This window comes from Scyliorhinus torazame, chromosome 1 (genome assembly GCF_047496885.1).
Source record: "Scyliorhinus torazame isolate Kashiwa2021f chromosome 1, sScyTor2.1, whole genome shotgun sequence".
In the NCBI taxonomy this organism is placed as follows: domain Eukaryota; kingdom Metazoa; phylum Chordata; class Chondrichthyes; order Carcharhiniformes; family Scyliorhinidae; genus Scyliorhinus; species Scyliorhinus torazame.
In genome coordinates this window covers 384550633-384576338 of record NC_092707.1, presented here as the reverse complement: position 1 = coordinate 384576338, position 25706 = coordinate 384550633, and the positions used below count along the sequence as shown (strand labels likewise).

General features: G+C 47.2%; 1 protein-coding gene across 1 annotated transcript in view; it reads left to right on the top strand.

Moving 5' to 3' along the window:
* The window catches only part of pld5 (phospholipase D family member 5), a 210718-nt gene that overhangs the window by 120374 nt on the left and 64638 nt on the right, over nt 1-25706 (top strand). The gene's annotated exons all lie outside the window — the stretch shown is intronic.

Genomic DNA, 25706 nt, shown 5'->3' with positions numbered 1-25706 from the left:
CGCCAACCATATCTTCCCCTTCCCCTTCTGCATTCAAAAGGGACCATTCCCTCTGTGACTGCCTAACCCACTTCTCAGTCACCCCTTTCCTCCTCAAGTGTAGGAGAAGAGGCATCTATCCTTTCACCTTAATTCTCACTGACCAAGGCCCCAATACTCCTTCCAAGTGAAGCAACGATTTACTTGTATGTCTTTCAATTTAGTACACTGCTCATGATGTAGTCTCCTCTTACCAGGGAGGCCAATGTAGACTGGGTGATCACTTTGCAGAACACCTTCGATTCAATTTGCAAGCATGACCCTGAGCTTCCGGTTGCTGGTCATTTTAATTCTTCCCCTTTCTCCCAGTCTGACCTCCCTGTCCACGGTGTTCCAGTGAAGCTCAACACAAGCTAGAGGAGCAGCACCTCATCTTTCGACTTACTTGGTACTGTACAGCCTTATGGACTCAACATTGGGAGTTCAACAGCTTCAGATCATAACCCCTGCCTCCAGCTAGTTTTTAAAAACTTTTTTAAACCTTTTTTTTGCATTTATGAAACATGAATGGTATTAGCACTTGTTGCCAATCCTTAGCTGCCATCGAGAAGGCGGTGGTGAGATACCTTGAGCGCTGCGGTCCTTGTGGCGTAGGCACACCCATAGTGCTGTTAGGGAGGGAGTTCCAGGATTTTGACCCAGCGACAGTAAAGGAACGGAGATATATTTCCAAGTCATGTTGGTGTGTAACTTGTGTGGTGATAGCAAGTTGGGGGGAAGGGAAGGGTAAAGCTATGGACAGTATAATGGTTAATGGAGAGCAAGGCAACAGGTTACGTGACAGGTTATTATGTAGAGATATGGGTTCAAAGACAAGGAAAATTAGGAGAAAGGGTAAGAGGAAAAATAATTTGCGAAAAGTTACTGATCAAGGTGTTAGGATTCGCAACAAAGACATAAAAAACAGCATAAGTGTCCTTTACCTGAATGCTCATAGTATACGGAATAAGGTGAATGAGTTGATGGTGCAAATCATCGTGAATGACTATGATTTAGTGGCCATTACTGAAACATGGTTAAAGGATGGTCATGACTGGGAGTTAAATATCCAAGGGTATCAAACTATATGAAAGGATAGAATGGACGGTAAGGGCGATGGTGTAGCTTTGTTGTTTAAGGATGGCATCCGGGCAATAGTAAGGGATGATATTGGTGCTATGGAGGACAAGGTTGAATCAATTTGGGTGGAAATTAGGAATAGTAAGGCGAAAAGGTCACTGATAGGAGTAGTCTATAGGCCACCAAATAGTAACAGGATGGTAGGGCAGGCAATAAGCAAAGAAATAACGGATGCATGTAGAAATGGTACAGCGGTTATCATGGGGGATTTTAATCTACATGTCGATTGGTTTAACCAGGTTGGTAAAGGCAGCCTTGAGGAGGAGTTTATAGAATGTGTCCGGGATAATTTCCTGGAACAGTATGTAATGGAACCTACAAGGGAACAAGCGGTCCTAGATCTGGTCCTGTGTAATGAGGCAGGATTGATTAATGATCTCATAGTTCGGGATCCTCTTGGAAGGAGCGACCACAATATGGTGGAATTTAAAATACAGTTGGAGGATGACAAGGTAAAATCAAACATTAGTGTTTTGTGCTTAAACAAAGGCGATTACAATGGGATGAGAGAAGAACTAGCTAAGGTAGACTGGGAGCAAAGACTTCATGGTGAAGCAGTTGAGGAACAGTGGAGAACCTTCCAAGTGATCTTTCACAGTGTTCAGAAAAGGTTCATACCGACAAAAAAGAAAGACGGTAGAAAGGGGAAAAATCGACCGTGGATATCTAGGGAGGTGAGGGAGAGTATCAAATTGAAGGAAAAAACATACAAAGTGGCAAAAATGAGTGGGAGACTAGAGGACTGGGAAGTCTTTAGGGGACAACAGAAAGCTACTAAAAAAGCTATAAAGAAGAGTAAGGTAGATTATGAAAGTAAACTGGCTCAGAACATAAAAGCAGATAGTAAAAGCTTCTACAAATATATAAGACAAAAAAGAGTGGCTAAGGTAAATATTGGTCCTTTGGAAGATGAGACGGGAGATTTAATAATAGGAGACAGGGAAATGGCTGGGGAGCTGAACAGGTGTTTTGGGTCAGTCTTCACAGTGGAAGACACAAATAACATGCCAGTGACTGATGGAAATAAATATATGATAGGTGAGGACCTTGAGATGAGTGTAATCACTAAGGAGGCAGTATTGGGCAAGCTAATGGGGCTAAAGGTAGACAAGTCTCCTGGCCCTGATGGGATGCATCCCAGAGTGTTAAAAGAGATGGCTAGGGAAATTGTAAACGCACTAGTAATAATTTATCAAAATTCACTAGACTCCGGGGTGGTCCCAGAGGATTGGAAAGTAGCAAACGTGACACCACTGTTTAAAAAAGGAGGTCTGCAGAAAGTGGGTAATTATAGGCCGGTAAGCTTAACTTCGGTTGTAGGGAAAATGCTGGAATCTATCATTAAGGAGGAAATAGCAGGGCACCTGGAGGGAAAATGTCCCATTGGGCAGATGCAGCATGGGTTCACAAAGGGTCGGTCGTGTCTGACTAATTTGGTAGAATGTTTTGAGGACATTACCAGTGCAGTAGATAACGGGGAGCCAATGGATGTGGTATATCTGGATTTCCAGAATACTTTTGACAAGGTGCCACACAAAAGGTTGCTGCATAAACTAAAGATGCATGGCATTGAGGGTAAAGTGGTAGCATGGGTAGAGGATTGGTTAACTAACAGAAAGCAGAGAGTGGGGATAAATGGGTGTTTCTCTGGTTGGCAACCTGTAACTAGTGGGGTCCCTTAAGGATCAGTATTGGGCCCGCAATTGTTCACAATTTACATAGACGATTTGGAGTTGGGGACCAAGTGCAATGTGTCAAAGTTTGCAGACGACATGAAGATGAGTGGTAAAGCAAAAAGTGCAGAGGATACCGGAAGTCTGCAGAAGGATTTGGATAGGTTAGGTGAATGGGCTAGGGTCTGGCAGATGGAATTCAATGTTGCCAAGTGTGAGGCTATTCATTTTGGGAGGAATAACAGCAGAATGGATTATTATTTAAACGGTAAGATGTTAAAACATGCTGCTGTGCAGAGGGACCTGGGTGTGCTGGTGCATGAGTCTCAAAAAGTTGGTGTGCAGGTGCAACAGGTGATTAAGAAGGCCAATCGAGTTTTGTCTTTCATTGCTAGCGGGATGGAGTTCAAGACTAGGGAGGTTATGCTGCAATTGTATAGGGTGTTGGTGAGGCCACATCTGGAGTATTGTGTTCGGTTTTGGTCTCCTTATCTGAGAAAGGACATATTGGCACTGGAGGGAGTGCAGAGGAGATTCACTAGGTTGATCCCAGAGTTGAGGGGATTAGATTATGACGAGAGGTTGAGTAGACTGGGACTGTACTCATTGGAGTTTAGAAGGATGCGGGGGGGATGTAAAATTATGAAGGGAATAGATAGGATAGATGTGGGCAGGTTGGAAAGCAGAACTAGGGGGCATAGCCTCAAAATAAGGGGAAGTAGATTTAAGACCGAGTTTAGGAGGAACTTCTTCACCCAAAGGGTTGTCAATGTCTGGAATTCCTTGCCCAGTGAAGCAGTTGAGGCTCCTTCTTTAAATGTTTTTAAGAAAAAGATAGATACCTTTCTAAAGAATAAAGGGATTCGGGGATATGGTGTACGGGCCGGAGAGTGGAGCTGAGTCCACAAAGATCAGCCATGATCTCATTAAATGGCGGAGCAGGCTCGAGGGGCCAGATGGCCTACTCCTGTTCCTAGTTCTTATGTTCTTATGTTCTTATGATATGCATCACTGTAGATACACAAGGGGTTAATGTAGAAACACTAGGACTGAGTGAACACTAGAGGGAGCACCAGAGACATCATGACACACAGACATTCAACCAATAGGTCAGTAAGATAGGACACGACCAATGGGCAGTCACGACACACCCAGAGGTGACACTACCACAAAGGGGCTACCCATATAAAAAGACAGGGCACACATGCTCTTTCTCTTTCCATAGGCGACACTCAGAGAGATAGGGGCAGATCAGGAAGCATCACCCCCACCGCATGGATTAGAGCAGGCTGGTTAGTTAGATTGAGTTACTGTAGTAAGATCAGCAGGAGAGTGGAAATCAAGTAGGAGAATTGTTAACTGTTCAATAAATGTGTTAAACCTATCTCCAAGTCTGAACCTTCCTTTGTCAGAGTATACATCAAGGAAGCAGCTTATGCTACATGAAGAAGCATAACACAACAACTTGAAGGGGGTATTTGGTGGTGATGTTCTCATGCACCTACTGCCCTTGTCCCTCTAGACAGTGACAGTTGTGAGCTGTTAAGGTGTGGTAGAATAGGTCTTGGTGAGTTGCTGCAAGTGCATCTTGGAGATGGTACGTACTGCTGTCAATGTGCACCACCAGCAGGGGAGTGGATGTTTAATGTGGTAGATGGGGTGCTAATCAAATGGACTGCTGTGTGCTGAATGGAACATTAGAATGCCATGCATGCAGACACATTGAGAGTACTATTACACACACACACACAGATGTGATATCCATAAATTTTCAAATGTAGGTATTCTAAAGACTATTGTTCCTTGTGGCAATGTGATATAAACGTTGTGAGGAGATTGTGAAATTTTAGCAAGCATTCATGATTGATAATGTTTTTGTTACTCATAATGAAGAAAAATTACTTTTTTTCAGCAAATTGTTTTTCTTATAGCCTGGATTTCCCTTTAAATATGGCCTGATACCGTCTACATTTTGAGGACGTAGCAATAATGAGTGATTGGAAAAGTCAAATGTAGATTGGGCCAATGCATTGATGACTGGTTATTGGCACATTTCGCACAGCATTGGAAATAGGCCCAGCTAAATTAGATCAGCCAAAAATCCTGACCTGAAACTGAGCAGTAATTGGGAGGAGGATTTCTGACACCTGCAGCATTGGGTGAATAACAAACATGTTAGCAATGAAAACCTATGTTTGCAGGCAACCAATTATTTTCGATGTCTTTTATTCATATCTGGCATGTCTTATGACTGCAACACAACGTCCAAGCCTGTGATTAGCCATTGCAAGGAAGGAAATGTGGCAACCAATTTGCACGCAGCAAGGTACCCCTGACAGCAATGAAATAAATGACCTGATCGCATGCTCCAGGTATAGGTTGAGCGGGAAATATTGATCAGGACATTGGGGCGAACCCTCCTGCTCTTCTTTGAATAGTGCTACACACAACCTGAGGGAGCTGGCAGTGTTGCGGTTCAGCACCTTATCTAAAATACGACACCGAGCATTTCCTCAATACTGCACTAAGGTGTCAGCCTGGATTCTGTACACAAATCTCAAAGTTGGCATCAAACCCACTAACTTCTAACAGAGGAGAAAGTAATGCCTCTGCTGTACCATGGCTGACACCTAACTCTGTCAGGAGAATCGATTGGGCAATTAACTTCCGTGTTCAGAAAGTGTTTGATGCAGGATTATTGGAAATCCAAATGCTACATTGCTGAGGCTATTATTCTCCACATTGCCCTGCCAGGGCAAGCTGCTGTTCTCAGAAAGGGTTTTCTTTTCACCAATTTTCTCCCGTTCCATCACCACCCCAGCCATGCCCACATCGCACGGTCAAATATTTAAAAAGTCAATGATTTGTCCCTGTGCTGTTGAGAGATTTATTTTGCGATCCGCAGCATAGTTTTCTCTGGCTCCCTAATCTACCCTTCTGATTGCTGATCTTCCAGCTTGTGGTCTCTGTCGGGAACGGGAGAAAATGGTTTAATACAGAACAGGGATGTAAAAATCTACTGCACTGGGACACGGGTACCCTGGTTTGGTGTTCAGTGGCGGTTACAGCTTATTTACAAATAAAAACTATCTTTTAGTTAAAGAGTGAGCATGTTGGATTGGATTTGATTTGTTTATTGTCACGTGTACCGAGGTACAGTGAAAAGTATTTTTCTGCGAGCAGCTCAACAGATCATGAAGTACATGGGAAGAAAAAGGAATAAAAGAAAATACATAATAGGGCAACACAACATAGACAATGTAACTACATAAACACTGGCATCGGATGAAGCATACAGAGTGTGTTAATGAGGTCAGTCCATAAGAGGGTCATTTAGGAGTCTGGTAACAGCAGGGAAGAAGCTGTTTTTGAGTCTGTTCGTGCGTGTTCTCAGACTTCTGTATCTCCTGCCCGATGGAAGAAGCTGGAAGAGTGTGTAAGCCAGGTGGGAAGGGTCTTTGATCATGCTGCCCGCTTTCCCCAGGCAGCGGGAGGTGTAGATGGAGTCAATGGATGGGAGGCAGGTTCGTGTGATGGACTGGGCGTGTTCACGACTCTCTGAAGTTTCTTGCGGTCCTGGGCCGAGCAGTTGCCATACCAGGCTGTGATGCAGCCCGACAGGATGCTTTCTATGGTGCATCTGTAAAAGTTGGTAAGGGTTAATGCGGACATGCCAAATTTCCTTAGTTTCCTGAGGAAGTATAGGCGCTATTGTGCTTTCTTGGTGGTAGCGTCGAAGTGGGTGGACCAGGACAGGTTTTTGGAGATGTGTACCTCTAGGAATTTGAAACTGCTAACCATCTCCACCTCGGCACCGTTGATGCTGACAGGCGTGTGTACAGTACTTTGCTTCCTGAAGTCAATTGACCAGCTCTTTAGTTTTGCTGGCATTGAGGGAGAGATTGTTGTCACTCCACCACTCCACTAGGTTCTCTATCTTCCTCCTGTATTCTGACGTCGTTATTCGAGATCCGGCCCACGATGGTCATATTGTCAGCAAACTTGTAAATGGATTTGGAACCAAATTTTGCCATGCAGTCGTGTGTGTAGAGGGAGTAGAGTAGGGGGCTAAGTATGCAGCCTTGCGGGGCGCCTGTGTTGAGGACTATTGTGGAGGAGGTGTTGTTGTTCATTCTTACTGATTGTGGTCTGTTGGTCAGAAAATCGAGGATCCAGTTGCAGAGTGGGGAGCCAAGTCCTAGGTTTTGGAGCTTTGATATGAGCTTGGCTGGGATTATGGTGTTGAAGGCGGAGCTGTAGTCAATAAATAGGAGTCTGATGTAGGAGTCCTTGTTGTCGAGATGCTCTCGGGATGAGTGTAGGGCCAGGGAAATGGCATCTGCTGTGGACCGGTTGCGGCAGTATGCGAATTGCAGTGGACCAAGGCATTCTGGGAGTATGGAGGTGATGCGCTTCATGATCAACCTCTCGAAGCACTTCATTACGACTGAAGTCAGGGCCACTGGTAGGTAGTCATTGAGGCACGTTGCCTGGTTCTTCTTTGGTACCGGTATGATGGTGGTCTTCTTGAAGCAGGTGGGGACCTCGGAGTGGAGTAGGGGCAGGTTAAAGATGTCTGCGAACACCTCTGCTAGCTGGTCCGCGCAGGCTTTGAGTGCACGACCAGGGATCCCGTCCGGGCCCGTCGCCTTCTGAGGGTTCACTTTCAGGAAGGCCGATCTGACTTTGGAAGCTGTGATGGTGGGTATGGGTGAGTTATGGGCTGCTGGGGCACTCGACAGTGGATTGTTGGTTACCTGCTCGAACCAAGCATAGAATGCATTGAGTTCATCGGGGAGGGGTGCGCTGCCGCCGGAGATACTGCTCGGCTTCGCTTTGTAGCCCGTTATGTTGTTTAGGCCTTGCCACAACCGCAGAGAGTCTGTCTGTGACTCCAGCTTGGTTTCATATTCTCTCTTGGCATCTCGGATGGCTTTGCGGAGGTCATACCTGGATTTCTTGTATAGGTCAGCGTCGTCTGACTTGAACGTCTCAGACCTGTCCTTCAGTAGGGACTCAATCTCACGATTGAGCCATGGTTTTCGGCTGGGGAACGTACGTACTGTTTCTTTGGCACGCAGTCGTCCACACATTTGCTGATGAAGTCTGTGACGGTGGTGGCATACTCATTTAAGTTGGTCGCTGAGTTCTTAAATATGGACCAGTCCACTGTCTCTAAGCAGTCACGTAAGAGCTCTTCTGTCTCCTCGGATGTGTGCCAGTGTAGCAGGTTTATTTTTGCTACAATCTAAATTGCGTGCGAAGGTAGTTTGGAAGATAGAAGAAAATAAGCTGAGGGTTTCCTCACAGAAGTATGTGCAGCAGTAATAAAAATGTGTCTGTTAAACCTTATCCGTGTCTTGTGACTCTCGAATGTCTGGTGATTATCATATGCGGCTCCAAAGTTCAGAAGGTTTTGGACTGCCCTTCATCAATGCCAACCTGTAGAAGTTCTCCTGAATTCCTGTTTGTGAGCGGCAATTACTGTACCTCCCTATATGGTGCTTGGAGGACCAGAAGGGAGGAAAGTACATCTGCAAATCTGGCCAAATGAGAGTATGATGAATGTTGTGCTTTGCACAATGCCGCTTCCAACTGGAAGTAGCTCGGTAAGAGTTGGCGGTGATCCGACGGCGACTTGTAAGAATGGAAGCCCATGTCTGGGATTTTCCGCAGCCCCCGTGGCGTGTTTCGTGGAGGCGACTGCCATTGGCTGGGGGGGGCGGGGCGGGAGGGGGGGGGGGCGGTTGGGGGGGGGGGTGCGCGGGATCTTCTGGTCCAACTGCTGTTAGCAGGGTTTCCCATTGTATTCCCTGCCCCCAGAAGATCCGCGTAGGGGGTTCGCTGCCTGCGGGACCGGAAGATTCCGTCGGTGGGAGTAGCAGGGAATTTCCGGCCTATGACTTTTATTTTTGCCATCGCGGTAGCATTGCTTGGGTCTAAGAATTGACCTCAATGTAGTTCGTTTTCTGCCAGAGAGCATGTAGGATATGCAGCTAATCTCCTGTCAAATCGAAAGACAGGAGATGTTACAATTTTAAAGCATACTAATTGGATTTATTTATGATTAGGAATGATTCTCAGAAGCAACAAGTAATACAACGAAATTATTAAACAATGTAATGTTTCAATGGGAGAATTACATTGCGTTTTCTTTTAAAGTAATTATCCTTGGGATGTAATTGCCTGATATTTAACACCCTGGTTGCCCTGACTCAATCCCATCAATGCATGTAGGTCTGGCCGTGGGTGGCAGGCTTACCTCCCTTGCAAGATATTAGTTGGATTTTTAATGACACAATGGCAGCGCTCACAGATATTTTTCTGGTGTCAGCCCACAAGTTTCCATTTCCTCAAAATTGGTTTTATTTCAAAGCTGGCTGTGGGGTGGTATGACAAACTCAGATTTTAGATGTGGGTGGTCGAAGGGGATTTCTACCCACTCGCTCCTCCTGAAGATTTTCCTCATATTGATTCTTTCTCAGATTGTGGGTGTTGCTAGCTGGGCCTAGCGTTTCTTGCTTATCCCGAATCGCCCTTGAACTGGGTGGCTTACCAGGCCATCTCAGGGGGCAGTTAAGGGTCAAGCAAGTGGCAGTGGGTCTGGAGTTGCATGCAGGCCAGACAAGGTAACGATGGCCGATTTCCTACCCTGAAACACGTTGGAAAACCAGAGGGGTTTTTAATGACAATCGTGGTTGTTTCGTGGTCCCCATTACTGCATGCTAGTGTTTGATTCCAAACTTCATGAATTGAATTTGCATTATCATAGAATTTACAGTGCAGAAGGAGGCCATTCAGCCCATCGAGTCTGCACCAGCCCTTGGAAAGAGCACCCTACTTAAGCCCCACACCTCCACCCTATCCCCTTTATCCCCGTAACTCAACATAACCTTTTTTGGAGACTAAGGGCAATTTAGAATGGCCAATCCACCTAATCTGCACATCTTTGGACTGTGAGAGGAAACCAATGCACACACGGGGAGAACGTGCAAACTCCACACAGACAGTGACCCAAGCCTGGAATCGAACCTGGGACCCTGGAGCTGTAAAGCAACTGTGCTAACCACTTTGCCGCTAGGCTCCCAGCTCTGGCGGTGGGATTTAAACCTCTCTCCCCAGAACATTAGCCTGGCCCCTGGACTATGGCACCACCATGTAGAGACGTTTGAAAATTGGGAAACAATGGCTGCCCCATTGTCTCATGCAAGGCCACTTAGTTTGCCCTCCATTTCACGTGGGAGTCTGCTTAAATTTGCTCACTGGCATCCTATTCCAATTGCAGAACCAGTATGACAATTAGCAAGTAGAAATGGCTGGAGTGTGTTATTGTGTACACTTTGCTCACCAGTGCTAGGTATTTGAGATGCCTTCAGTGGCATGTTTAAGGTTAGGCTAGGCTGCACCTCTCCTGAGACCCAAAAACCTTCAGCTGAGGCCCTCCCTCCAGATCAACTCCGCCCCTGCCATTTTCCCACCCTTTCCACAAGGGGTACGCCCAAAACCTGCAGGCAGTCTTTAACACAAGGCCTGAACAGGAAATTGTTGAGTATCTTCAATCCAGGCCCCCTCGATGCTGGCTTCTGGTGAGCGCTGTGCTTGCCTCACGGGCTGTGCTCGATTCGGGTAGAAATGGAAGATCAGCCCCCATGACCCTTGATTAGCTGGTACAGTGTCATAACCGCTGGGCAACCATACGTCAACTGGATCCAAAGTCTCAACACCTGCCACCTGGGGTTAGCCAGTCTGGCTGGCCATATTCTGGAGGTTCCTTCACTGCCCCACCCTCGCACTGCTGTCGCCAGTCACCCATCCTCAGTGAGCACCACCGTCCCACCCCAGTTAGAATGTGATAAGATTCTTCATTATCCCAATTAGATAATTCCTCACCCTCAGTCAAACAGCCTTTCATCCCATCTCCAATATCAAAACGTTCACAGAACCTGCCAATCTTTTTTCTCCCATGGTGTAAATTGTTGTTGAGCATTTGGAATTTGACATTCTTGAGTTTGTACTGATCTGTGAAAGATGGAAAGCTCTGGCAACATGACTTTGTCTTCAGCAAAACATTTTTTACTGTCCCTGCGCGTTTTCTCTTGAATGGCATCCGGCAGCGTTCTGAAGATCAATCTCCATTTCCTGCAGACGTCAGACTACTGGAGAGTTGGTAACCAGACCGCTAAAACCCTCTTCCTATACATCATAGTCCAAGCATCTTTAACTAATACATCATTAGAAAAAATCTGCTTCTCCGTGCCTTTCATTATAAAAATGTCTGACTCTTGCTTTTAAAACCTATTTAGATGTATGAGCCGAGTGAAATTAAAATTCGACATTTGTTACAGGCTGCTTAAGACAGATTGGCCTTTCAGTCAGTGCAATCCTTCCGACTAACGTGTTAACGTGAACTGAGCTCTCCTTTTTTTGTAAGATATTTGGAACAATTCACAGAAAATGTAATTAAATGAGATCGAAGTTTAATCTTTCATTTTTATTTAAGCCACAGATGCCTGAAGAGAATTCCTGACCTGTGTCCATTGTATTCCCATAAAAATGATCCATTGCCTGCTGATATTTACCATGAATATGAACTGTAGTTTATGGCTTTGCGTTTTCTTGGGACACAAGGGCATAAGATATAGGAGCAGCAGTAAGTCTTTGTGCCTGCTACACCGTTCCATAAAGTCATGGCTGGTCTTCTAACTCAACTCGCTCTTCCTGCACCTCCCCTTGGTACCCTAAAATCTATCGACCTCTCTCTTGAATACGCGCAATGATTGAGAATTCACAAACCCTTGAGTGAGGAAGTTACTCCCCATCACAGTTCTAAATGGCTGACCCCTTATCCTAGTCACCCCGGCCACCTCGATTCCCCAGCTTGGGGGGGGGAGCATTTCCTCAACGTCTATACTGTCAAGCTCTTTAAGCATCTTTACATGAGCTCTCATTCTTCTCATTTCCTCTAGAAATATTGTTTTTTTTTTCTCCAGCTCTCCTCATAGGATAATCCCCATATCCCAGGAACCACTCTCTGGGACCTGAGGTGGACTTCCTGTAGGACAAACCTATTGTTCCTTGGGTAAAGAGGCCAAAACTACACACACTACTCCAGCTGCGGCCTCACCAATGCCCTCTTTAACTGTAGTAAAACCTTTTATCTACTCTTGTACTCTGATGCCTTTATAACAAAAAGCAATTTGCCGTTACTGCTCTCCCAGGAAGTTAATTGTCTGTGGTTCTCCACATGAAAACATTACCCAGCTTCTCGCCATTTAAAAAACATTCTGCTCTTTTTTCATTTTTCCTACCAAAGTGGACGGTGTTTCGACTTTGCAACCTTGTGTTCCGTCTGCCATGTTATTGCCCATTTGCCTAACCCACTGACAATCCCTCCGCAGTTGATTCGCATCCTCTTCATTGCTTACCACCTGCTAACTTTGCATGGGGCGCAGTGGCATAGTGGTAATGTCACTGGGCTGGTAATCCAAAGGCCCGGGCTCTGGGGACATGAGCTCAAGTTCCACCATGGACTTTAAATTCCATTGGCAAATCTGGAATTGAAAGCTGCTCTCAGTAATGGTCACAGCGAGACGATCATCAATTGCTATAAAAACCCATCTGATTCCCGTACCAGCCTCCCCGAACAGGCGCCGGAATGTGGCGACTAGGGGCGTTTCACAGTAACTTCAATTGAAGCCTACTTGTGACAATAAGCGATTTTCATTTCATTTCATTTCATTCACTAGTGCCCTGTGGGGAACAGAATCTGCCATTCTTATCCAGTCTGGCTTACATGTGACTTCAGGCCCAATGAGGTTGATACTTAACTGCCCTTCTGAGACGGTATGGAACATAGAACATTACAGCGCAGTACAGGCCCTTTGGCCCTCGATGTTGCGCCGACCTGTGAAACCACTCTAAAGCCCATCTACACTATTCCCTTATCATCCATATGTCTATCCAATGACCATTTGAATGCCCTTAGTGTTGGCGAGTCCACTACTGTTGCAGGCAGGGCATTCCATGCCCTTACTACTCTCTGAGTAAAGAATCTACCTCTGACATCTGTCCTATATCTATCGCCCCTCAATTTAAAGCTATGTCCCCTCATGCTAGACATCACCATCCGAGGAAAAAGGCTCTCACTGTCCACCCTATCCAATCCTCTGATCATCTTGTATGCCTCAATTAAGTCACCTCTTAACTTTCTTCTCTCTAACAAAAACAGCCTCAAGTCCCTCAGCCTTTCCTCATAAGATCTTCCCTCCATACCAGGCAACATTCTGGTAAATCTCCTCTGCACCCTTTCCAATGCTTCCACATCCTTCCTATAATGCGGCGACCAGAATTGCACGCAATACTCCAAATGCGGCCGCACCAGTTTTGTACAGCTGCAACATGACCTCATGGCTCCGAAACTCAATCCCTCTACCAATAAAAGCTAACACACCATACGCCTTCTTAACAACCCTCTCAACCTGAGTGGCAACTTTCAGAAATCTATGTACATGGACACCGAGATCTCTCTGCTCATCCACACTGCCAAGAATCTTACCATTAGCCCAGTACTCTGTCTTCCTGTTATTCCTTCCAAAATGAATCACCTCACACGTTTCTGCATTAAACTCCATTTGCCACCTCTCAGCCCAGCGCTGCAGCTTATCTATGGTATGGTATGGTATGGTAGTTCGAGGGCAACTAGGGATGGGTAACAAATGCTGCCCAGCCAGCGACGCCCACATCAATGAAATAACTTTTTTAAATTGTAAGAAAACTTGTTTACGTGGCACTCGATCGCCCCTCACCGAAACCATTAATATAGGGCGCGGTTTAACGGGAAAAGTTCCAAGTCAAATCGGGCACGACTTCCAGGTGCTTCCCGACGGTCGAGCTGACGAGACCACGACCCATATTTAACGGCACTTAGCGCCAGAAACAATCCCCCACAAGCTTCACGGCAGAACTGGCTGTCCTACCGGTCAATTCTCCGGAACCGCGCCTACAGAAACTCCTCCATGCCCAGGAGCAGTGCCCACACATGCCACCTGCCATTGACCCCCCCCACCGATGTATCAAGCGTGCGACTCACCATTCCCCCTCTCTGTCGCCGCAGGAGATGTTGGCCCATAACAGGCGGGAAAGGGCCCACAGACGGACGGCGGGGTTCCGGACATCAGAGTCCTCACCCCCTATGAGATCAGGGCCCTGGAGATTCCGGGATTGGCCGGGGAGAGAGCGGTCACCCAGCGATCAGAGGTGAGGAACCCTGCACCTAGATGACCTGTCTCAAGTGAGTTGTTCATGTCAGACAGAACGATCTTTCCCTTTCACTGACCACATTCTCTCGCAGGATCGCCACCTGTTGGAGCCGGGCCATCTGCACCCCACCCCTCCCTCACACACGCCACCAAGAAAACATTCCGGAGGGAGATCCGAGGAGACCATCATCGAGGCATCACAGCTGCCATCTCTACCCTCCACCGGCGACGTTAGTGGACAGACGTCTGGGGCACAATCTGGTGAGCACCACACAGTTGCTGATGCACATCAGGTGGAGGCAGGAACATCCAAGGGTGTCAGCAATTGGAGCTCTGCTGCATCCTCGGACTTTGCTGAGTCTCAGTCAGATGCCGAGTCTCTGGACAAGGCTATTCCAGATCTGATGCAGACTCTAGGGCACAGACGTGAGATTCAGGAGGGGATGTCAGCATCACTCCGGCAAGTGCATAGACGATTTGAGGAGTCCCAAAGGCTATGGGCACAGGTAATGGCACTGGCCATGCATGGCACCGAGGCCAACACTGCTAGGGTGGCGACCGCAGTGGAAAGCCTGCAGCACATGGTCAAGGTAGGCATCATGAGTGGTGGTGTTCAAGGCACGGCTCAGTCAGCGATGACTATGGATGAGGGCCTTGGCATTGTGTCCCAGAGACAGGTGGACATTGCCGAGGCCCTGCAGCATGTGGCCTAGACACTGAGGAGCACCGCCAAGGGCATCAATACCATGGTGCAGACAATGGGGAGGTACCAGGAATGGCAGAGCAGGCTGGCGCAGAGGCCTCTGGAGCTCACTGCAGCTGCCCCTTTGTCCCATGGGCCCTATGAGCACCGTCCAGGAGGAAGGAGAGCTGGAGGCCGACCTGGTGCCTGCCACCAGGGAGATAATGGCGGTCTGCACCTCACCTGAATCCACCCTCCTGACACCAGCGCCTCTCAAGGCCAGCGTACAGAATAGGGTGGCATGGCGATGCCAGTGACACCGGTAAGTTGGCCGGGGTCCTCCAGCTCCAGGTCCCCCAGATGATGACTACCAAAGGCATCAAAGACCACAGTGCGCAAGAAGCAGTTGGCTGCCTCCACCTCTGATGTACATCCTGGGGATACAGCTATACATAGCGGCAGAGCATGGAAGATGAAGAAGATTATGGATAATTGATCAGGCCCTGGGGGGCATTGTGGTGGCCGGGGGGTGGGGGGGCACTATCAGTAGCGAGGGATAATAGGGGTTTTGAATGTTCACTATTAAAACATGTTACACCTGATACATAAGAACTTGGAGCAGGAGTAGGCCATCTGGCCCCTCGAGCCTGCTCTGCCATTCAATGAGATCATGGCTGATCTTTTGTGGACTCAGCTCCACTTTCCGGCCCGAACACCATAACCCTTAATCCCTTTATTCTTCAAAAAACTATCTATTTTTATCTTAAAAACATTTAATGAAGGAGCCTCTACTGCTTCACTGGGCAAGGAATTCCATAGATTCACAACCCTTTGGGTGAAGAAGTTCCTCCTAAACTCAGTCCTAAATCTACTTCCCCTTATTTTGAGGCTATGCGCCCTGGTTCTGCTTTCACCCGCCAGTGGAAACAACCTGCCCACGTCTATCCTATCTATTCCCTTCATAATCTTATATGTTTCTACAAGATCCCCCCTCATCCTTCTAAATTCCAACGAGTACAGTCCCAGTCTACTCAACCACTCCTCGTAATCCAACTCCTTCAGCTCTGGGATTAACCTAGTGAATCTCCTCTGCACACCCTCCAATGCCAGTACGTCCTTTCTCAAGTAAGGAGACCAAAACTGAACACAATACTGCAGGTGTGGCCTCACTAACACCTTATACAATTGCAGCATAACCTCCCTAGTCTTGAACTCAATCCCTCTAGCAATGAAGGACAAAATTCCATTTGCCTTCTTAATCACCTGTTACACCTGTAAACCAACTTCATGCGACTCATGCACTAGCACACCCAGGTCTCTCTGCACAGCAGCATGTTTTAATATTTTATCATTTAAATAATAATCCCTTTTGCTGTTATTCCTACCAAAATGGATAACCTCACATTTGTCAACATTGTATTCCATCTGCCAGACCCTAGCCCATTCACTTAGCCTATCCAAATCCCTCTGCAGACTTCCAGTATCCTCTGCACTTTTTGCTTTAACACTCATCTTAGTGCCGTCTGCAAACTTGGCCACATTGCCCTTGGTCCCCAACTCCAAATCATCTATGTAAATTGTGAACAATTATGGGCCCAACACTGATCCCTGAGCGACACCACTAGTTACTGATTGCCAAGCAGAGAAACACCCATTAATCCCCACTCTTTCCTTTCTATTAATTAACCAATCCTCTATCCATGCTACTACTTTCCCCTTAATGCCATGCATCTTTATCTTATGCAGCAACCTTTGGTGTGTCACCTTGTCAAAGGCTTTCTGGAAATCCAGATATACCACATCCATTGGCTCCCCATTATCTACTGCAATGGTAATGTCCTCAAAAAATTCCACTAAATTAGTTAGGCACGACCTGCCCTTTATGAACCCATGCTGCGTCTGCCCAATGGGACAATTTCCATCCAGATGCCTCGCTATTTCTTCCTTGATGATAGATTCCAGCATCTTCCCTACTACTGAAGTTAAGCTCACTGGCCTATAATTACCCGCTTTCTGCCTACCTCCTTTTTTAAACAGTGATGTCACGTTTGCTAATTTCCAATCCGCCGGGACCACCCCAGAGTCTAGTGAATTTTGGTAAATTATAACTAGTGCATTTGCAATTTCCCTAGCCATCTCTTTTAGCACTCTGGGATGCATTCCGTCAGGGCCAGGAGACTTGTCTACCTTTAGCCCCATTAGCTTGCCCATCACTACCTCCTTCGTGATAACAATCCTCTCAAGGTCCTCACCTGTCATAGCCTCATTTCTATCAGTCACTGGCACGTTATTTGTGTCTTCCACTGTGAAGACTGACCCAAAAAACCTGTTCAGTTCCTCAGCCATTTCCTCATCTCCCATTATTAAATCTCCCTTCTCATCCTCTAAAGGACCAATATTTACCTTAGCCACTCTTTTTTGTTTTATATATTTGTAGAAACGTTTACTATCTGTTTTTATATTCTGAGCAAGTTTACTCTCATAATCTATCTTACTCTTCTTTATAGCTTTTTTAGTAGCTTTCTGTTGCCCCCTAAAGATTTCCCAGTCCTCTAGTCTCCCACTGATCTTTGCTACTTTGTATGCTTTTTCCTTCAATTTGATACTCTCCCTTATTTCCTTAGATATCCATTAGATTTTCCCTCTTTCTACCGTCCTTCCTTTTTGTTGGTATAAAACTTTGCTGAGCACTGTGAAAAATTGCTTGGAAGGTTCTCCACTGTTCCTCAACTGTTTCAACATAAAGTCTTTGCTCCCAGTCTACCTTAGCTAGTTCTTCTCTCATGCCATTTTAATCTCCTTTGTTTAAGCACAAAACACTAGTGTTTGATTTTACCTTCTCACCCTCCATCTGTATTTTAAATTCCACCATATTGTGATCGCTCCTTCCAAGAGGATCCCTAACTATGAGATCATGAATCAATCCTGTCTCATTACACAGGACCAGATCTAGGACAGTTTGTTCCCTCGTAGGTTCCATTATATACTATTCTAGGAAACTATCGCGGATACATTCTATAAACTCCTCCTCAAGGCTGCCTTGACCTACCTGGTTAAACTAATCGACATGTAGATTAAAATCCCCCATGATAACTGCTGTACCATTTCTACATGCATCCATTATTTATTTGTTTATTGCCTGCCCCACCATAATGTTACTATTTGGTGGCCTATAGACTACTCCTATCAGTGACTTTTTCGCCTTACTATTCCTGATTTCCACCCAAATGGATTCAACCTTATCCTCCATAGCACCGATGTCATCCCTTACTGTTGCCCGGATGTCATCCTTAAATAACAGAGCTACACCACCTCCCTTACCATCCACTCGGTCCTTCTGAATAGTTTGAAACCCTCGGATATTTAACTCCCAGTCGTGACCATCCTTTAACCATGTTTCAGTGATGGCCACTAAATCATAGTCATTCACGATGATTTGTGCCATCAACTCATTTACCTTATTCCGAATACTACGAGCATTCAGGTAAAGTACACTTATGTTGGCTTTTTTACCTCTGTTTTGAATCTTAACACCTCGATCAGTAACCTCTCCTAAGTTATATTTCCTCTTAACTTTTCTCCTAATTTTCCTTGTCGTTGAACCCATATCTTCATGTAACAACCTGCCGCGTCGCTTACCATTAATGTTCCCGTTTTATTCCCTTCAGTATTACTGGTCCTATTCACTGAGCTCCCCTCAGTCACTGTACCTTGTACTGTCGCCTTTTTGATTTTTGACTATGGCTTCTCTGCCTTACACTTTCCCCCTGAACATGTCAAGCCTCAGTCACGTTAATCTTCACAGTGGGCCGACCCAGACCCCCAACTCCGGCTCCCCACCGCTCTCCCCACCCCCCGGACACAGTGGTCCCACAGCAAGAGCCCCTGAAGCAGACACCGTGCAGAGAGTGGGTGTGAGGTTGCTGTCAGCAGGAAAACAGGAGTAAGATTTTGACATAGACAGAGGAGCACCAGAGCTCACCTCTTTCCTCCGGCTGATCCTGTAAGTCCTTCCCGGACTCATCTTTCCGTTTTTCCATGTCCCTTCTCCTCCTCCAGCACATCACCCCGCTGCTGTGCCAGGTTGTGGAGGGCACAGTAGACCACCACAAAGGGGAGACCCTCTCGGGGATGTACTGCAATGCACCACCAGAGCAGTCCAGGCATCGGAACTGTATTTTGAGCAGTACAATGCACCGCTCAATGTCAGCACAGGTGGTAACATGGGCCTCGTTATATCGGGTCTCCGCATTAGCCTCCACACTGGCGTCATCAGCCAGGACCACCCCTTATCCCCCAAGAGCCAACACGTCATTCTGGGGTAGTCTTCGTAGACGCAGGGGATCTGCGAGTGTCCCAGGATGTAGCTGTCATGCAAGCTCCCTGGGAAGCGTGCACACGTGCATGATCTGGAGGTGGTGGACACACACAAGTTGAACATTCAGGGAGTGGAACCCCTTCCTGTTAATGAACTCCCTGATGCCCTGGAGAGTGCAAGGCGGCATGCATGCCATCTATTACCCCCTGGACCTGGGGCATCCCAGCGATGGCGGAGAATACTGCTGCCCGGGCATCTTGATGGGCTTGGTCTAGCTCAAAATTAATATAGTTTGCTGCCCGGGCATGCAGGGCATCTGTGACTTCGTGGCAAGGATGTGGAACAGGTGCCGCACCATCTCCTTGTTGAGACAGAGCCTCCTGCGCCACAAGCTGTCCGTCATCTCATTGAAAGACCAGCAATGCCTGCACATCTTGGGTCGTCGTTGGCTTCCACCTCTGGGTTCCTCCTCAGCCTGAGGGGCAGCTGGGTCTGCAGGGTGTGCGGCGGCCCCCTGCACATGGGGTGCCACTTCCACCTGTGCCAATGCTGTTGCCGCCTTCTCCGGCATCTGGCTGCCTGGCTGCCATCAGCACCGTGTGGGCTGCCGCTGCGGGGTCAACAACACCATTCATCTTCATTGCTGTCAGGAATGGAGAAGGAGAGAGACCGATAATCAGTGAGGGCTTCCACCCCGGGACCCTCATATCCTCCGAGCCATCCCCAATTCTTACGTATCCTCCCTCCTCCGAGCCAGTTGTGTTGGAGAGCCCTGCTTTGCACATTCACCCCAGGCAACATCAGGAGCCCCTAGACCCCAGACCCCTGCCGGGAACATTAGGGATACCATGCTCAGGTACTTTCCTCTTATACACGCACTCACCCTCTGGTTGCGGGAATATCCCCAGTGCTGAAGACCAGCTCTTGGGAGTTTGCCCCTGCCTCTGTGGTGTTGATGTCCCTCGTCTTCAGGCAAAGTGTCTGGGCGTCACAGTTTGATTGGAATGCTAGGCAATAACACTTGCCTGAGACATGGCACATGTATGCACAAGAATGCACTTGGGAATATTTTGTTTATTAAACAGTCAACCGTAACAAAGATTTGAAAATCAACTATGTAACATTCCACATATCACACTAACCATTAAACAACAAGGAAACGTCACCATTCCACACTGGTACAATACAAATCTACACCAAACACGTGGTATCATCCCTCACAGGTTCCTCAATATAAACGGAGGATAAGCCTGAGAATCCAGAATATTGTCGTAGAAATTATCTGTCCGTCAATACATTACTTGTTCCACATTTCAGTGCCATTCTCCATCCAGGAGCCAGAGCTAAGCAGGCCCACACCTGCAGGGGCTGGTTTAGCACAGAGGGCTAAACAGCTGGCTTGTAATGCAGAACAAGGCCAGCAGGCGGGTTCAATTCCCGTACAGGCCCCCGAACAGGCGCCGGAATGTGGCGACTTTTCACAGTAACTTAATTGAAGCCTACTTGTGACAATAAGCGATTATTATTAGATATATTATTATACCAGCAACAAAAACAATAGCAATCTGCGAAAGCATTTCTTCAATGGCATTAGCAGGTGGCCCATTTGGATCAATGTCGCACACCAGGTCCCATAGCATCATCTTCCTTCAAATCGGATTGCCTTCTGGGCTCATAGTCCCCCTGAGCCCGATGTCCCAGGACCCAGGTATCTTTGAAAAAATTGCCCTTCTTTCTGGCTGTGGTGGTATGTATTAGGGGTAATATGGTACACCATGATGCCGAGAGGCTATTGGTGGATGGATACTGGGTCCTGATAGGATCTGCCGCCTACTGGGCTCCACCCAGAAATGCGGGTATAAGAACCCAGGTTCTCCCAGCAGCTGCATTCTGTAACCGAGCTGCTGGGGAACAAGCCTGCTCAATAAAGCCTTTATTGATGTTAATACAACCTGCCTTGCGTCATATTGATGGTCCTACACTGGCTACAGAAAAGAAAGAAACAGCAACAGTAGCCTCCAGGCATCTGCAGCCACCAGCAGGAGCAGCAAACGCAACGTGCAGCTGTGAAATGCTCTCACAACTAACAATGTCAATTCCTTATTAACAGTCGCCTTCAGCTAAAGGGATTTAAAGTGACCTTCAGTATATAACCACAAACAGGGCTCTGTCCTGGAAGTGTTTGGTAGGACAGACTGGCAGCAGCTAGTTGCCCCTGTTAGGGGCATACACAATATTTAATGACGGCTTGATGGTCCTCCAGATGGTAAGTCCCTCAGCCCAGGGAGACCCGTTGCCTATGGCACCCAGCCACCCCCCCCCCCCCCCCCCCCCCCCCACCCAGAGCACTGGGCTGCATGCCGGGGAATGTAACTAGCTACTCGCCTCCTCCGATCCCATCTGCAGCCATTGCGCTAGCTTCCTGTTTTTAAATAGGAGTGCTAAACAGCATCTGCGTGACCTCTCGCTGGGGAGCTGATTAGTTCCCAGCAGACTGTTGGATTGGGCTTCCATCTCATTAATGAGATGAGGATTGCTCTTAATTGGTGACTCACCACATTTGAGCGTAATCCAGAACCCGCCACCAGGTGCGGGCCGGTTAGATAGCGAACCAATTCGCGCCAGGCATGGATCCTGACTTCGGCCTCTCCTGCGATTTCACCGGCGTGCCAGGATCAGCGCCGGGTGCAACGTGGCCATTAAATCGCGCCCATATATTCTAAATTGCTGAGGTCCATATACCTTGTGGTATCTTGAAACCTGCCAATCCTGAAATGTCCAATTTAGTCCTACTCTCGGTTGTCTGTCTATTTATCCCTGTTATATTTTAAATAATGACTTATCTAAAATATATATATTACTCTTGAATCCACGATGATAAAATGACCAATAGTGGGACTTCCGGTGACGGCGGGCGGGAGGCGGCCACACAATGGAGGGCTCCCGTTCGGGAACGGCATTTTCGGGGCTTTAAGCCCGGTCCCAGGGTCCACGGAGGCGGCAAAAGCAGGGAGAAGGCACAGAGGCAGCACAGTGAAGGCACAGTGAAGAAAAATGTCGAGGGTGAGCAAAAAAAGTCAGTAAAGAAAACAGCTGAAGGGCCGTCGGGGAGTGGAAAGGTCACCGCGGGGTCACCAAGGAAAGTGGAGGCTGGAGCACCAGGGGAGGCCGCATTGCTTACGGCTGAAGAAATAACTACGGTGATGGCTACGGAATTCGAAAGGCAGTTTACAAAATACATGGAGACAATGAGGAAGGAGATGAGGGAGGTTTTGAGTGTGCTGGTGGAGGAGGCGATTTCCCCGGTGCCGAAGGCGGTGGCGAGCTCAGTGGCGGATGTGCGAGAGCAAGGGGAGGCGCGATGCTGGCAAAACTATTGGGGGAGGGGGAGGATCCCTCCCGATATGAACTGGATCGGGCTCATCGGTCGTGGAGGCCTGTACCAAAGGCGAGTGAGCCGCCAAGGGCAGTGACTCTGTGCTTCCGTAGGTACAGGGTGAAGGAGAAGGTACTGAGCTGGGCCAAGCAGAAGCGGGTGGTGCAGTGGGCTGGAGCTGGTATACGTGTATACCAGGACTTTATGGTGGAGCTGGCGAGGAGGCGGGCTGCCTTCAACTGGGTGAAGAGGGCACTGTACATTAGCAAGGTGCAGTGTGGCATTGTATATCCAGCGAAGCTGAGGGTGACTTACAAGCTCAGGGACTTTTATTTTGGAACGGCGAAAGCAGCGGAGGAGTTTGCGAAAGCAGAAGGACTGTGGCAGAACTGACAAATTGAGAAATGGCCTCATGACTGTATTTTCTTCTTTTATGTTTCACTGCGTGCGGGTGTAGGGGCTAAAGGAGCCAATGTTGTATATATTTGGACAAGGGAAGTGATGGGACTTTCACTCGAAATGAGGGTTCTTTGGGGTGTAGGTGGATATGCGGGGTGTGTGTGCTAAAAGGGGATTTCTGGGCTTTCCTAGGGCCGGGCAAGGGGGAAAGGGACCCGGGCGGGGGCCTCCACACTGGCCGGTTTGTGCCGGCCAGTGAACGGGAGTGAGGTGGGGGAGGGGCTGCGGCTATCGGAGCCTGGCAGAACAGGGTCCGAGTGGTCTAGCCGGGGTGGAAAGTTGGGGGGAAGGAACCGAGGTTGGGGGGAGGAGTTTTACAAGAGGCAGTGGACGGGAGGAGTTGGAGACTGGGGCGGGGGAGGGGGTGGGGGTACAACTCTTGGGTATCATGTACGGTACTCTTTCAGAGGTTGGAGGGCGCTGAGTGTAGGCCGGGTGGGGGGGGGCGGGGGGGGACTCTATAGGTCAATGGTGACCATGGGCGGTCCCGGGCTCCTTTTTCTTTTCCTCCTTTGTTTTTTGTTACCGCCGTGGGAGGGTTTGTTTTATTGGATGCATATATTGACAGGTGGGCCGTTGTTTGGGGTGGTGGGAGGATGGGATCGTTGGTATTGTTAAGGGGATTGATTTTGTATCTGTTACCGTTTACTGTTTGTGGGTGGGGTGTAAATTTTGAAGGAAAATGTGAAAATGGAGAATAAAAACATTTTTTTAAATGACCAATAGTCTTGTTGTTGAAAGATGAACTATTTAATGAGTAATAAAATAATAAACTGTGAGTCCTTTTACTCAATACTAAACTAACAATAAAGAAATAAAGATAACTATATAACTATACACTATTATAACAAACTAGTTCTAACTTCTCTCACTAGCTATTCTGTGTCTTGCTTGTTCACTGTTCTGTATCACATCATCATGTGACTTAGAAAAGGCAGGAATCCAGTTCTTACAGTACCTGACTGTGAGCCATCTAGTGTCGAAATGACTGTCCTACATTTATATACATTGATCATGTATATTGATATCTGAATATCACTACCATCCCAAATCCTTGAAAATAATCATAATCCCTAGAACCTTAACTTTGTGCAATAACCTCCTGTTAGCAGCTTATTAAATGGATTTTGAAAGTCCAAAATACCACATCCACTGGTTCATCTTATCCATTAAATTAGGTACATCTTCAAAAATCTAACAGATTTGTCAAACATGATTTCCCTTTCGTAAATCCAATCTGATTCTGCTTAATCATATTATGATTTTCTCAAGTGCCTTGTTTCCATGTCCCTAATAGAATATTTGTGTATTTTTAAAAATCAATAATTCAAAAGACAGTGAAATTACTTTTGATAGTGTATTTTCAGTCCAGTTTTGGGAGGGGGCATTCTTGTGTCTCGTGGGTATCAGCTGTGGGCCACTTCATGGAATGATGTCTCTGATTCAGGAAGTTGTGGGTTGAAGCCTCATTTCAAAAGCTTCAGCATGAAGAACTAGGTTGATGCTCTAGTGCCGAACTGAGAGACTGTTGGAGGTGCCAACTTCTGAAAGAGATGGTAAACTGAGGCCTGTTTGCTTTCTAAGGTGGATGCAAAAGATCCCATGAAACTGTTTTGAGGACAAACAGGCGAGATATCTCCAGTGACCCTGGCCAATAGTTGCTTCTCTACAAACGTCATTAAAAAAAGGTTATCTGGTCTTCAGCATTGTACTTAACCACAATCTGTAACCTCATGGCCTGGCATGTCCCCAACTCTACCATTACCATCAAGCCAGGGGATCAACCCTGGTTCAATGAAGAGTGCAAGAGGGCAAGCCAGGAGCAGCACCAAGCATACAGAAACATGAGGTGTCAACTGGGTGAAGCTACAACACAGGACTACTTGAATGTTGAACAGCAGAAGCAGCATGTGGCGGACAGAGTAAGCGATCCCATCACGCATGGGTCAGATCTAAGCTCTGCAGTCCTGCCACATGCAGTTGTAAATGGTGATGGACAATTAAACATCTAAATGGAGGAGGAAGTTCCTCAAATAGCCCCACCCTCAAAGATGGGGGAGCGCAGCACATCAGTGCAAAAGATGAGGCTGAAGCATTTGCAGTAATCTTCAGCCGGAAGGGCCAAGTGGTTGATGCATCTCGCAAAATGCACCATCTGACACATTTCAGGGTTAAATCGGTGATGAACGATAATGCTGGCCTAGCCAGCGACACCCACATCTCGTGAATGGAATTTTTAAAATCACATTGCCACTCCTGGGAGCTTGCTGTGCACAAATTGGCTGTATCCTACATTACGACAGTGAACACACTTACCTGATCAGCTGTAAAACATTTTGGGATGCCCTGCGTTCATAAAAGAGGCTGTATAAATGGAAATCCTTTTTTTTTAAAAGCACTGCCAGGTCCATTGTTGTCCAGGGTTGAAGTCTCTCCCATCTCAGAACAATCTTTCCATTTCACTTGTGATATTCTGATGTTTATAGACCTGCCGCTCAGGTGGCACGATGGCACAGTGGTTAGCACTGCTGCATCTCAGCGCCAGGGTCCCGGATTCAATTCTGACCTTGGTTGACTGCGTGGAGTTTGCACATTCTCCCGTGTCTGCATGGGTTTCCTCCGGGTGCTCCGGTTTCCTCCCATAGTCCCAAGATGGGTAGGTTAGGTGGATTGGCCATGCTAACAATTGACCCCATTGTGTTCAAACGATGTGCAGGTTAGTTGGGGGTTACTGGATTATGGGTATAATAATCATCTTTATTGACCCTCTTATGGACTGACC